This window comes from Neomonachus schauinslandi, chromosome 4 (genome assembly GCF_002201575.2).
Source record: "Neomonachus schauinslandi chromosome 4, ASM220157v2, whole genome shotgun sequence".
NCBI classification, from domain to species: domain Eukaryota; kingdom Metazoa; phylum Chordata; class Mammalia; order Carnivora; family Phocidae; genus Neomonachus; species Neomonachus schauinslandi.
Window position 1 is genome coordinate 164,012,179 of NC_058406.1, and position 11,267 is coordinate 164,023,445.

General features: G+C 38.6%; 1 pseudogene; it reads left to right on the plus strand.

Annotated features, from left to right (window-relative positions):
* Positions 1-9,824: 9,824 nt before the first annotated feature.
* On the plus strand, positions 9,825-10,827 carry LOC110579166 (annotated as a pseudogene).
* The last annotated feature ends 440 nt before the right edge of the window (positions 10,828-11,267 follow it).

Genomic DNA, 11,267 nt, shown 5'->3' on the forward strand with positions numbered 1-11,267 from the left:
TGGCAGCTACAGCTCTATGAAAAATATTTCTTAAATAATAAGACTTAAAAGTTGAAATGCATCTTTGATTCATGGGCTGCAGAATGGATATTGCATTAGCAGGCATGAAAATAACATTAATTTCATTGCATATCTGCATCAGAGCTCTTGGTGACCAGATGCATTGTCAATGAGTGGTAATATTTTGGAAGGAATCTTTCTTTTCTGAGCAGTAGTTCTCAATGGTGGGCTTAAAATATTTAGTAAACCATGCTGTAGACTGAGTGCTATCTTCCAGGCTTTGTTGTTCCATTGATAGAGCTCAGGCAAGTAGATTTCATATAATTCTTAAGGGCCCTTTGATTTTCAGAATGGTAAATGAGCACTGGCTTTAATTTAAAGTCATCAGCTGCATTAGCCCCTACCAGGAGTCAATCTGTCCTTTGAGGCTTCGAAGCCAGGCATTGACTTCTCCTCTCTAGCTAGGAAAGTCCTAGATGGCATCTTCTTCCAATAGAAGGCTGTTTGGTCTATATTGAAAATCTGTTGTTTAGTATAACAGATTTGTAAAATCTGTTTAGTATTTATAATGAATTACCTTAGCTAGATCTTCTGAGTAACTTGCTGCAGCTTCTACATCAGCACTTGCTGCTTCACCTTGTACTTTTATGTTGTGGAGATGACTTCTTTCCTTAAACTTCATGAACTAACCTCTGCTAGCTTCAAACTTTACTTCTGCAGCTTCTTCACTTCTCACAGCCTTCATAGAATTGAAGGGAGTTAGCGCCTTATTCAGGATTAGGCTTTGGCTCCAGGGAATGTTGTGGCTGATTTGATCTTTTATCCAGATCACTCTATCTTTCTCTGTATCAGCAATTAGGCTCTTTTTCTTTCTTATTATTTGTGTGTTCACTGGAGTAGCACTTTTGATTTCTTTCAAGAACTTGACTTTGCATTCACAACTCGGCTAACTTTTTGGTGCAAGAGGTCTCTAGCTTTCTGCTTCTCTCAACTTTAGACATGCTTTCCTCACTAAGCTTAATCATTTCTAGCTTTTGACTTAAAGTGAGAGATGTGTGATTCTTTTACCTGAACATTTAGAGGCCATCATAAGGTTATTAACTAATTTTAATATTGTTTGTCTTAGGCAATAGGGAGACCCAAGGAAAGAAGGAGAGATAGGGGAATGGCTGGTTCGTGTAGCAGTCAGGACACACACATTTATCAATTCCATTTGCTGTTATATATGGGTGTGGTTCATGGTGCCCCCAAACAATTACAACAGTAATATCAAAGATCACTGATCACAGATCACCCTGACAGATATCATAATAATGAAACAAGTTTTAAATACTGTGAGAATTACCAAAATGAAATACAGAGACACAAAGTGAGCAAATGCTATTGGAAGAATGGTGCCAATAGACTCGGTCAATGCAGGGTTGCCATAAGCCTTCAATTTGTAAAAAACACAATAACTGTAAAGCTCAATAAATCAAGGTATGCCTGTATTTCTATTCATGCCATTGGCCCCAAATTAGTCACATGTCAATCACTTGGAACAAAGACGTTTGGGAAATAAAAGACTTACTTTGAGCAGTTGTGTGCCCATCTAAAAAACTGAGATTCTTTCCCTCTGGAAGAAGGAGAAACAACTGTTTTGTTCAGCCATCAATCTCTATGGCACAGGGGAAACAGTAACAGCTTTAATGTTCCTGCTTTAAAAATAACAATAGAGAGTTTTAAAATGTCACATTCACCACAAGCTTTAAGAAAGAGTTAGCATGGGGCACCTGGGTGGCTCAGTTGGTTAAGCGACTGCCTTCGGCTCAGGTCATGATCCTGGAGTCCCGGGATCGAGTCCCACGTCCGGCTCCCTGCTCATCAGGGAGTCTGCCTCTCTCTCTGACCCTCCCCCCTCTCATGCTCTCTCTCTCTATCTCATTCTCTCTCTCAGATAAATAAATAAAATCTTTAAAAAAAAAAAAAGAAAGAGTTAGCATGAATTATTCTTACATCATTTGGGAAAAATGATCACCTGAATGAAAGTGAGGTAATACAACATATAACTAAGACAAAGGACTATGTCACTAATAGACTGTTATTAATTTTTAAAAACATAGTCTGTCACCAGCTGATTGCAAACACTTTTGAGGAGTGCCAAAGTTTCAGGAAACACAAAGTAATAGGTGGAGGAAAGTAGATGTTCTCACAGATATTACATTTCATTAGTTTAATCATATTGGAGAGTACAAGAAAGTATACTTCCTTCATAATTTGTTGAGGTGAAAAAGTCATGTTCACTGAAAATTGCTCCTGATTTAACTCATCCCGAGATAAATATTCTGAAAATCAGGGAAATATTTTATATTTCTCCATTAAATTATAGCCATATGCATTGCACACATATAAGAAATGTAAATATGGTGTAATGAAGTGTATTTTGAAATATGTAAAAATTATTTTTTCCATTTCTATAAAATTAGGCTTAAGTATCCTCCCCAATCCTCGGTCCTTCTCTACCTGGAGTTTTATCTCCATTTCTTGAGAACTATATTTCTTGAAAATGATGACTTTCATCACTATTTCCATATCCTTACCTATCATATGTTATTTCTGATTTTATAATCCGGTATCCAAAATACCAGTGCAGTGCATCAGCTCTCACAAACTCAACATTAATAATCAAATCAATCTGGTATTTTTCAGCCTTTATTTTACAGATTAACTGTATAGTGTTTAATACTATTGACCACTCCTTCTGCTGATGTATTCTTAAATCCTGATCTTCCCTCTAAAAACTTATACACTCTTCTCCAATTCACTTGCTGGTGACTCCAAAATTTTGGCTGCTCAAACTAAAACCTTTGGGGGGTCATCCTAGATTGTCAGTTTCTCTTATACCCTACTTCTTTTTTTTAATATTTTATTTATTTATTTGTGTGGGGGGAAGAGAGCACAAGCAGGGGGAACAGCAGGCAGAGGGAGAAGCAGGCTCCCTGCTGAGCAGGGAGCCCGATGCGGGACTCAATCCCAGGACCCTGGGATCATGACGTGAGCCCAAGGCAGACGCTTAACCAACTGAGCCACCCAGGCGCCCCTTACACCCTACTTCTAAAGCCATGAAGAAACCCCCTGGTTCCACCTTACATGTCATTCTTTCCACTGTAACTACCCTAGGCCATGCACAACACCTCTCACCTGATTCATTGCAAAGGCCTCCAATTGGTCTCCCTTCCTCTTTCCTTTATTCTGATACATAACTTAGCACTATAAGTGATTCTTCCAAAACACAGATCATGCCACTTCTCTTCTCAAAATCCTGAAATGGCTCCCAATTTCACTGTGAATGTAAGTGAAAGTTACACAATGGTCTACAAAGCCCTGCGACACCTCCCCCCTATTCCTGTTGCCTCTCTGACCTTATCTCCAAACACCTTTGCATCTTTTTTAGTGGCCAACAAGTCTACTTGCTACTATTAAAACATTGTTTTAGATGAATGCATGAGAAAACCTATTTTGATTGCCAAAAAGGAAACTTACCGATCACCCAAAGCACAGAAAAATGCTAGCATGTAAGTGGTCTCCAGAGCAACCATAACAATTCTTCAGTGCTATCAGTACTCTTTCTCTCAGCATGCTTTTTTTTTCCACATTGGCTGCAAATTTTTTTCAGGCTGCCTTTCTCCACAGATGGAAAATATGGCCTCCTGGCAGACCCTAGATTCAGACCTTCCCAAGTTGAGCCCTAATATGAAATACTAAAAAAGACATTTGACTAGCGTTATGGGCTTCGTGTTTTTATCTCTCCAAAATTCATATGTTAAACCTGCATTCCCCCATGTGATGGTATTTGGATATGGGGCCTTTGGGAGGTAATTAGGTCGTGAGGGTGGAAACCACATGATAGGATTAGTGCCCTCATAGGAAGAGACAGGAGAGAGCTTGCTTCTCTCTGTGTGTGTCCACCATGTAGGGATACAAGAAGATGGCTATGTACAAACTAGGAAGAGAATTCTCATCAAGAACCAAATCTGATGGCATCTTAACTTTGGACTTCACAGTTTCCAGAACTGGAAGAAATAAGTTTGTTGTTTAATTCACTCAGTCTATGGTAATTTACTAGAGCAGCCCAAGCAGACTAAACAACTAGCTTGGATTGAAGCATAGGAAGAGACTGAACTCAGGAAACAGATTCTTTTATTCGAATCTCATCTCTGATACTTATTAACAATGTGACTTTTGGAAAGTTACTTAATTTTTCTGGACCTTATTATTCCCAGTAAAGTGTGAATAATAATAGTGCCTATCCAATACAAATGTCATGAGATAAATGAATATATGTAAAGTGCTTAGAAATGCTATCAATCACCTGTACTCAGGATAAGCAAGATTTTCCACCTCTATAGAATTGTATGTTTGAAGTGAGAGTGGGGTATTTCTCCAAATTAAAAGGGGTTTCTATGCCCCAAAATTAGGAGTACAAGTTAGAGAAAAAAACACTGACAACTATGAGAAAAATGTTGAACATGATACATTCATAATATATCACCATTAATGTCCTTAGATCTCATATAACTATGGTCCAGCACAAATTATATATTGTGACTTTTTTGAGATTTTAAAGATTAACAGAAGAAGGAACTGGTTTATTTGTTATATTGGTAGTAATAATATTTGTTGCAAAATCTTGACTTGAATAGCATCTTATATGGGAACCATCTGAAAACACTAAAAGCTAAGTAAATGTCTGTGCAACGGAAAACATTACTCAAGTGAGCACATTAGGGATGTCAGAAGTGTCTTGGAAAGCCTAAGTCCATGGAGCTGGATCACTTAACAGATGACTGCTCAAATACTTAAATTGTGCCAGCATCGTACAAAAGAAAGGGATTGGTGATTATTGCATTGTCAGAATTTATAGTTATCTGATTGGAATGATTCGGGAGCTCCTGTTTTGCCAGCAGTACAAGTTCATTCTACTATGCTAAAATAAGGTGCAAGGGTAAGAATAATGTTTGGGCTCATGAAGCTCTGCCATTTGCCAAAAATATATCATTCTACTTTTAGAATTCAAATGTTTATTGCTTTTATGGAGTGTCTGTTATGTAATAGTGTGTTTAAATATAAGATTGGTTTGAATTTGTTTCTCTTTGTGATTCCAAGACAAAAGACTTACCACCAAGGAACTCTACATGGTTAGAATCTGAAGTAGCCAGATACCAGCAAGAGATTTAATCCAAATACTGTATATGGAATTGTGGTTTCAGAGTATCCACCAAGACACTAAGACATGGGATTTGATATTATGTTTGAAAAGAACATAAAGATTTCAGATTGTTCTAAAGTTCATAAAAGTCATTATGGCTTTACTGGACTCCCTTAAATTAAATACAGAAAATAAACGCAGGAAAAGCGAGTTGGTTGAAAATATGCACTAGAATAAGCTATTTTCAGGCATGACAAAAAGGAATTCTGAGTATTTTCAGCAATATTATTCTATGTGTGTGTACTGTACATGTATGAATGTGCTTTCACACCTGCCTGAATATATATTAAAAATTTCAGAGATGTTGATGGCTTCCACTGAATGGGCCATAAATGTCAGGGTGTCAATCCCTGTGACTCACTACATACATTTGCAAGATGGCTGCAATAACATATCCACTCTGTGGGATAGAATAGGTTTTAGTATGAAAATTAAAAACTTAATAATAATTTTGTATTTATTATTTTCACTGAGTATTTTCAATATGTCTAATTCAAACAATAACACATATTAGCTAAATTCTTACAATATTTTTATTTCTGTAGTAATTTGACTCATTTTTTCGACTGTAAGCTCCATAAGAATGAAGGGTCAATGTTGATTTTGCTCCACTTTACCCTAGATTCTAGAGTTCAGCCTATGATTCAATAAATATCTGGTAATTGAACAACCCTCCGTGATATAGTCAATTAATTTATGATTCTAAAATATAACTGGCCTGCTCATGGACCTATGGTTTTACGTAATAGAGCTGGGATTAAAATTCAGAAAAAACTGATACAGAATTAATGTTTCTTTTTCCCCTACATAAATTAGTGTGTGTGTGTGTGTACGTGTGTGTCCCCGATATAAATTAGTGTGTGTTTGTATATATATAATTAAATACATATAAAAATTTAACAATTTTACCATTTTAAAGTGTACAGTTCCATGGCATTTAATATATTCATTATGGTGGGTAAGTGTCACCACTATCTAGTTCCAGAATATTTTCATCACAAGGAAACTCCATTCCTATTCAGCAGTCACTCCCAATCCCCTTCCCCCAAGCCCCTGATATTAATCTGCTTTTTATCTCTATGAATTTATCTATTCTGGCTTTTATCACTCAGCATACCTTCAATGTTGATCCAATTTGCAGCATTTATCCATATTTCATTTATTTTAATGACTGAAATAACTTCATATTGCATGGATGTACCACATTTTATTTACCCACTTAGCAGTTGATGACATGTGGGTTATTTCCACCTTTCAGTTATTATGAATAATGCTGTGACAGCCATTCATGAACAAGTTTTTCTTTGCACCCAGTTTTTAACTCTTTGGGGTATATAGCTAAGACGAGAATTCCTGGGTCATGTGGTATTGATGTTTAATGTATTGTAAGTTCTCGTGATCTGCTGTACAACAGACTACCTGTATTTAATAGTAACATATTGTGCACTTTAAAATACATGAAGAGGGGCACCTGGGTGGCTCAGGTGGTTAAGCGACTGCCTTCAGCTCAGGTCATGATCCCGGGGTCCTGGGATTGAGTCCCACATCGGGCTCCCTGCTCTGCGGGAAGCCTGCTTCTCCCTCTCCCATTCCCCCTGCTTGTGTTCCCTCTCTCGCTGTGTCTCTCTCTGTCAAATAAATAAAATCTTAAAAAAAATAAAATAAAATAAAATACATGAAGAATACAGATCTCAGGCTAAGTGATTTTTTTCAACAAACAAACAAACATACCCAAAAACACATACACAAAAGAACATAGGAAAGGTGATAGATATATTGATATCTTGATTGTGGTGATGGTATTAGGATGTATGCACACATCCAAAGTCATCAAGACATACACATCAAACGTATACAATTTTGTATATCAACTATACCTCCATAAAATTCTTAAAACACACTAGTGAGGATGCAGGGGTGCAGAAATGCAAGTTTTCACAGAGATGAGAAAAAGTGTACTTACAAAGGTAGATAACAGGAGAAATCGAACATGATTTTAAGAAAAAACATTAGACGTTTTTCAAAAAAAAGACTTACAGATGGCCAATAGGTATACGAAAGGATGCTCAACATCACTAACCATCAGGGAAATGCAAATCAAAGCTGGGAGATAGCATCTCACATTTGTTAGGGTGGCTATTATCAAAAAGACAAGAGATAACAAGTGTCAGTGAGGGTGTGGAGAAAAGGGAACTCTTGTACACTGTGTCAGGAATATAAATTTGTACAGCCATCATGGAAAATGGGGTTTCCTCAAAAAATTAAAAATAGAACTACCACATGATCCATCAATCTCACTTCTGGTATATATCAAAAGATATAAAATTAATCTCTTGAAGAGATATATGTATGTCCATGTTCATTGCAGCCAATATTTTTCACAATAGCCAAGACATGGAAACTACCTACATGTCCATCAACAGATGAATGGATAAAGAAAATACGTTATATACATATATAATGGAAAATTATTCAGCCATACAAGAAAAAGTAAATCCTGCTATTTGCAACAACGTGGATGAACCTTGAGGACATTACGCTAAATGAAATAAACCAAACACAGAAAGCAAAATATTGTATAATCTCACTTACATGTGGAATCTAAAGTCAAACTCACATAAGCAGAGAGTAGAGTGGCTGCTAGGGGCTGGGAGGTGGGGAAAATAGGGAGGTGTTGGTCAAAAGGTACAAACTTTCAGTTATAAATAAGATCTGAATATCTAATGCACAGAATGGTGACTTAGTTAATAATACTGTATACTTGAAATTTGCTAAGAGAGTAGATCTTAAATGTTCTTAACCACACACAAAAAATGTCAACTATGTGAGGTGATGGATGTGTTAATTAGCTTGATTAAGGTAATCATTTTGTAATGTATATATCAAATCATCATGTTATTATATACCTTAAATACATACAATTTTATTTGATAATTATACATCAATAAAATTAGAAAAATAAATGCCTTGATCGATCAATTAAAAATATTAAAAGTGAATCTGACTACATTAAGAGGTTAGGAAAACAATTATATAAGGAAATAGGCTTGAGCTAAAATAAGTGAAGTGAGGAGGTCGAAGGAAGAATTTTCTGGGCAGAGTCTACAACTCATGCAAATGCAGAGTCCAGGCATGTCATGGAGAATATGCTTGAAACACTGGCTTAAAAAAAAAAAAAAGATATTTATTCTTTATCCAAAGAGCAATGACAGTTTCTGAAAGGTTTTAATTGTGCAATAGAGAGTAAAATCAATTTTGAGATTTTTAGAGACTATTCTGGTGATAACCTATAAGACAGAATATAAGGAGATGAAAATGGATGCAGTGAAATTAGTTAAGCATTTATTACATTACAAATAATTAATTGTGTCTGTCCGTACTTGCACCATCATAGCAGTGATGTGGGAAAATAAAATATGCACTACTTGGTGATGATCTGTAAATGGGAACTAAAGGAAAAATAAAGGAAGAATCCAAGTAAAGATGCAGAATTAAGAATTAAATCTATTAGAGTTCAGAACAGAGGTCTGAACTGCATATAAAAAGTTGGAAGTCTTTAAAATACATATGGTGACTGAAACCAAAGTTTTGATTAAGTTTGGCTATGGAGAATATGGACCAAGCAGAGCCTTAGTAAACTTTAGTTTTTAATATTTAATTACCAGTTAGAGGAAAATGAACTGCCAAGCTTGGTTGGCAAAGAATTACCAGACAAGTAGGAATAAAGCACATCACAATGGAATACTAAAAATCATTGAGAAGTAAGTTAGGCCAATTTTGAAATCAGTACTTTGGATTTAGCAACATAGAGAACTACTTCAGGAGTAGCAGAAGAAGAAGAAATCTTCCATAGATTGAGAAGTGAAATAAGAAAAAAAAATTAGAAGAGTTTTTTAAAAGTTTGACTGTTAAGGAGAAATGAGATTTAATGTTTCAGCAACAAAAGGACATATTAGCGGAAAGGATTCAGTTGAGAGGGCATTGATATTTGGTAGGGATCTGGAGGAACTATGTCTAAAGCACACTAGAAAGATTATCTTTATATAGGAGAAAAAAGTACTGTATGTGTAAAAGTAAAACATGTAATGGTGGGTAAGATTTTGGTAGCTTTGTAGTTTTGTAGTGGTGAGTAGAGAATGATAGCTTCAATTTTTTTCTGGAAAGTAGAATGAAAGATTATTTGGAAGGTGTTGGGAGAGGTAAAGATTTGCAAAAAAGGAGAGATCCCATGGTATATCTCAGTCTCTAGGAAATTTCTGGAAGTAGGTGAGGCAAGCTTGACTCTGGAATCTGACTCAATAAAATTACACTGATATGGAAATTTCCCATTTGGACTACTTGCATAGATGACATAATTAATACCAATCAGTTTGTTAGTTAGACCTCTCCATCTGGTATTATGTTTTCTGATGGTTGCAAGCCCTAGATAAATTCTTATTTCAGAGATGACAAATATCCAAAATACAGCGAGTATTAAAAAAGAGCAGAGGGCATGCAGACCGTCCACTGGCCAAGGAGCTGCCATGGGCACCTTGCTGCACGAGCACCAGTCTAGAGCCAGCATTGAAGCTATAAGATGCTTGACCAGGACCCTGGGGGCATTAGCCCCTCCAACGGATGGTGGCCTTAGGCATTGGGGTTGTGGTCACCTCCCTCTTCATGACAACCTTGGGTGTGGTGAAGGTACACTTGCAGTCTCAGCACCCCTCAGTGGCCAGTAAGCCGATGCCCCCTTGCAGACTCTGGAGCCCCTGCTAGGCCAAATGGAAGAAGCTCTTGTACTGCAGTGGTGTCCCGGAGCCCCTTACCTGTGCCCAAACGGTGCCTGCTGTACCACCTGGTTTCAGGACCCACTCCCGTCTCTGGCACTATGGCTGCCCTTGTGAAGATGATGAGACACGAGGGCACCAGGACCCTGTGGAGCAGCCTCCCAGCCACCTGGTTGTGACGATGCTGGCCACTGCCTTGTGCTTCCCTGACTACAACCAACCCAACCCAAGGCCTTCCTTTTTGGTCGAGCCCTGACTTTTGACCTCTTCGGACACATGGTAGCGGGGGCACTAGCCTGCGTGGGCACCGTGACTGTGATGTGCTCCCTGGAGCTAGTGTGGCCCTGCTGTGGCCCAGGGCGGCTGGTGATCAGTGTGGCTGGGCTGGGACCCCACTGCCCTTCAGGATGCGCCCTTTTCTGCTCTGTATTGGTTCAACTGTGAGCTGGTGAAGAGCTGACTGAGTGGGCTCAGGCCAAAGGACCAGGCACCCATGGGCAGTGGCATTTCAGGGATGGTGGCAGCCGTGCTGACTCTACTACCCTTTCCTGGGGTGGAGACTCAAGGCCAGGTCACACTGAGAGCTCTGGAGGCTGTGAGTGACACCCCCACTCACGCACTCCACCTGACTGCTGCCACTGCAGAGGAACCAGCTGAGGGCGGTCTGGGGGACTCACCAGGCCTCCTTCCCAGCACAAGGATATTTAGGGCTGCCCCTCCCTCATGTGCCATCATGATCAGCTCTTACCAGTTGCATTCAGCAAAAGCTTCTTCCAGAGGTTCAGTGGGGAGAAGCCACTGGGTTCTTAAAAGGAGCCAGGGGGCAAGGACCCATCTCTTCCATGGATGAGCGTAGGGCAAAAGGAGACTGAGCCAAGAGCCGAGTCCTCAGCAAGGAGAGGAGGGCCTCATTTTCCTTCCCTCTCAACTGCGAGCCCCAGGGGAAGGGGGCTGCCCCTCTGGACCTGCCCAGACCCCATCCAAGACAGCTTTCTTCCTGCTGCTCCTCATTTCTAACCCCCAATGATCATCACTTTTCCACCGTCCTGGCCAAGTTAAAGACCTACTATGTGTCCCCTCTCCTCTCACCATTTCCCTGTGTTTGCCATAGCTGTGTCTACCCCCAAGAGACTCAAAACCCTGGGCCTGGTGTAGTCTGCATCCACACTCCTTAAGTCTAGAGATGATGAACTTCTTATAAATAAATAAATAAATAAATAAATAAATAAATAAATAAATAAATAAATAAA